At 34.9% G+C, this 4,303-nt stretch overlaps 1 non-coding gene across 1 annotated transcript; it reads left to right on the top strand.

The window, feature by feature from the left end:
- Window positions 1-3,926: 3,926 nt before the first annotated feature.
- On the top strand, window positions 3,927-4,000 carry Trnaa-ugc (transfer RNA alanine (anticodon UGC)). Its single transcript has one exon. It is a non-coding gene; the product is annotated as a tRNA-Ala (tRNA).
- The last annotated feature ends 303 nt before the right edge of the window (window positions 4,001-4,303 follow it).

Here is a 4,303-nt window from a genome sequence, read left to right on the forward strand (position 1 = left end):
CACCACATTTAAAAAACAAATAAACAATATAAAGTTATTGTGTCCATCCACAACAAAAAAATATTTTTTTAAAAATGAGGTATATCATGTAATGATAAAAAGGTTGATCCACCAAAACAACATAATAATCCTTACATAACAACGGAGTGCCCAAAGTTTTTACAAAAGTTAAAAACTGGTAAAACGGAAAGAGAAATAGACAAATGCATTGCTGTAGTTGGAAAATGATCCAGAACATAAAAAATGAGTAAAGTTGAACTTTTAAGTATAATCAGTGAATTGGATCTAACTGACACAGAATATTCCCATAGAACAACAGAATACACATTCCTTTCAAGCTCAGATGGAACATTCACAATTTTTGACCCTAACACACACCTTAACAAATGTAAAAGAATAGAAACTAAACAAAACATGCTCTCAAATCACAGTGAAATTAAACTAGAAAACAACAACAAAGAAAACTGGAAAAGCTCACAAATCTTCAGAGATTAAATACCATGCATCTAAATAACACATGGATCAAAGAAGAAACCTTGAGAAAGTTTTAAATATTTCAAACTAAATGAAAATTTAAAAACAATATGTTTGAAACTTGAGGGATGCAGGGAAAGCAATACTCCGAAGGAAATTTATAGCACTGAAGGTTTATATTAGGAACAAAAAAAGGATTAAAAAGAGTAATCTACATTCATCTAAGGAAACTAAAAAAGAGAAGGAAGAGAAAAATTAAACCTAATGTGAGCAGAAGACAAGACAAGACAAAAATGAGGGAAGATATCAATGAAATTGGAAACACTGTCACAAGTTTTCTTATATGAGAATGGGAAATGGAATTTTGATAGATTCAGAGGAACACACACACAGAAAAAAGAAGGCATGAGCAGAGAGCTGTGTTCAAAGCCAAAGAATGCCATAGACACAAGAAGCCAGAAAGGCAGGGAGCAGGAATTTCCCTAGAAACTTCAGAGACAGTGCACCACTGCTAACACCATGGATTTTAGATTTTTGGACTCCAGAACTGTGAGTGAATAAATTTCTGTTGTTTTAAGTCACCAAATTTGTGGTAACTTATTACAGCAGTCATAGGACATGAATACAATATTCAACAACAACTAGATTCTTGGACTAACTTCCAACAAAAATACTATGCAGATAACCAAAATACTGACTAATGACGTCAAGATGCCAAATTGTCAGTCTAAGTGACAAATACTAACTCCAGCAGAATATTCTGGGAATCCTAAGCACTTTTCTCACAATGAGTTGTGGTGCTGTTATCTTGTTTTTGTTTTGCTTTTTATTTAGATGCTTTAATATATGTCTGTGCTTCTTTTCTAAAATTTATATTGATGATACTGAATTGGTTCTTGGAAATCCCATCTACCTGTTTGAGTCTAGTCAAACTGCATTTCCTGTTTACAGTAGACTTGAGTAGGAAGAAAAGGATGAATTTATGGTAGTGTTACATCAATTGTGAAAGGCATTGTCAGCCAACTCAGATAAATAGACTCTCATAGTCCTTAGTTTACAGCTCTGCCTTAATATATTTGTACCTGGTTCCTGTACTACATATTTCCCTGTTGGATATCCTCTGTGACAGGAGAAAAATCAGAAAACACCTTTTTCCCTCCCTTTTGCATCATCAAAATTTCTGTACTCAGCATTTTCAAGTCTTACTCTGTTCTTACTGCAATTTCTCATGCAGTCAGTAGTGACTTTGAGGTCCAGTTCAAATATTCTGACTTCACACAGGTTCCTCTGCTTACCAGTGCATGTTAATGAGATATCTTTTTAGAATGAAGCTCATTCTCTCTTGAAGTATATTTAATGCCCATTATATATAATTTACCAAGTGATTTTCTACATGGGCTGGGGTGAGGGTATTGTGGGGAGTCAATCTGAAAAGCCTGATTGCACTTCATCTACCTGTGCCTGCCCCTCTCCCTGAAATTCAGATTCAGTAGATTGGAATTTCAAGCTCCCCACATGGATTCAGAATCTCCCCTCCCATTCTACCTCCTTACTGTTTGTACCAGCAGATACCAGTGGAATAAAAAACTAAAGTCAGTAACATAAAAGAATTTTGATTTTAAAGTAGGCCCTTTGTTTTTTAGGATACAGAGTACTTTAGAAATTATATCAAAGCTATGGATCCATATTTTTCAATAGACATATGCACAAAAGTTTGCTTATAAATTCAGGGAATTCATAATCCTGTAAAAATCATCCTTGAACCCTGTAAGAATCTAAGGCCCTTAAGTTATAGCCCCAAGTTAACATATAATGTAGAAGATAAGATAGCATTACAAAAAAACACAAGTATTTGTTTATTTAGTGAATCATTTAATGACTCCTTTATGATGATACTTGCATACAGAAGCTCTCCATACACTTTGAGTTGATATCAAAAAGGATACTTATATCTTCCCATAAGTAGTGACTTACTACCTCTACTTATGACAAATTACAAAGTAAATATATTTATAAAACCGAAACAAAATTAAAGAAAAAGGAAAAGGTACAAAAAAAAAATCCAATCTGAGTCATTCTTATTCTTCTTAGGAAAAAAAAGAAGCCAAATAACCAGTCTTATCATCCTGAAAACACAAATCCTCAGTTATTCTCCAATCGTTGCCTCCAGGTTCCTAAGGGAAATAAGACAATACTCCAGAATTACTTCATTTACTTAAATGAAATTATTTTTCCAGACAATATTGGTCTTCCCTGGTTGTTTGGGCAAGGTCTCATAAAGCTATAAAAGAAATCATTGGTTCCAAATAAAAGAGCCTAGTACTGAAATTAAAAGCTACCTCATTGGCTTTGTCTGTTATTTATCCATGGAATTCTCAATCTTCTGATCCAGATCTTGGCACTCCAAAGCTGAAAAAACATTCTGAGTAAAGTTTGGAAGACAAGATATTTCACCTGAAGACCCAAACCTGAGGGCCTAAAGAGTCCTTTCCATGGAAAGCACTGTAATTCTCATTGACTTCCTAAACTGAAAGAGAATTTGAAGCCATTTGCTACCCACCTGTAGGGAAGGAAGAGAAGATGGGAATTTCAAAAAGGTTCCAATGAGGAACATTGAATGCAAGGGACAAGAATATCAACCCTTCCCTTCATCACAGGACAAGTCCCACACAGTCCAATAGTCTGACAATGATCCTTAGACTTGTATTCACCTATGCCAGTGTCTCCTTCTTGTTGTGGTGTGGGCAAGTGAGGGGAGTGGAAAGGAACCCAGAGTCTATTGATTACCAAAAACCCACCTAACATACTTGATCCACAGAAGAGCTGGGACGAAAGTCCAGATATTTGAATAATCAACCCTGTGCTATTTCTATCTATCGCACTACAAATTTTAGTCTTAATTATTTTATTACTTCAAGAGATGAGGTACATTATTCTCTTGGAAATGGTAACTATTCTAGGGAAAACAGTTTTCTCTTCAGTTGGATATTCCTTAGCACTATGACTCATTCCTCTGCTATTCACAGATTTTTGTTTTCCTCCTCTAAGTAGCACTTATTCAAACTTGCATTTTCCACCTATCCAAAGTAAACTTCTAAAGGGCAACATTTAAAACTGATTCACCTTAGAATATCTATTCATCTTAACATAATTGCACACACTAGGAACTTAGAAGAAGTGTTAAATTGGAGTAGGCACACAAAGAGTGGGAAAATTTAACAAAAATAAAGTTTTCCCCAGTATTTCACAAGCCTAATTAATTGGTTTAATGACTTATTTTCAAATGAGTAGTACAGAAATATGTTTTTATACATCTTAAGTCACATACAGGTTGAAAAAATGCTTTCCAAAGCAGTTGAAATACCGCAGATTATATAGCTCAAATGTTAAATATCTGGCATCAAGATTTGCCGCACAATTTTCCTGTTTCTCTTAAGAATATTTGATGGGGCTGGGGATATAGCTCAGTTGGTAGAGTGCTTGCCTTGCAAGCACGAGGCCCTGGGTTCAATCCCCAGTACCGCAAAAAATAAATAAATAAATAAAAAGAATATTTGATGGTGTATATATCCTCAAGATAGAAGGGAAAAAGAGGCAAAAAAAAAAAAAAAAAAATCAGCCTCTGATCCTCTCAAGAACATCTGAGCTAGAAAACAGAGATCTTCCATAGCCTTTGGATAGCAGTTCACATGCATGCCATTGGCAAAAAAAGAAGAAGAAAAAAAATCAAACAAAAGTGCATAAAGTAAAAATGAGAGGCCTCCCTCACTTTTCCCCGGAGGAACACCATTTCCCAGAGGAAAGCACGTAAACTCTCCTGTTTCTCCTG

This window comes from Sciurus carolinensis, chromosome 13, assembly GCF_902686445.1.
Source record: "Sciurus carolinensis chromosome 13, mSciCar1.2, whole genome shotgun sequence".
In the NCBI taxonomy this organism is placed as follows: Eukaryota; Metazoa; Chordata; class Mammalia; order Rodentia; family Sciuridae; genus Sciurus; species Sciurus carolinensis.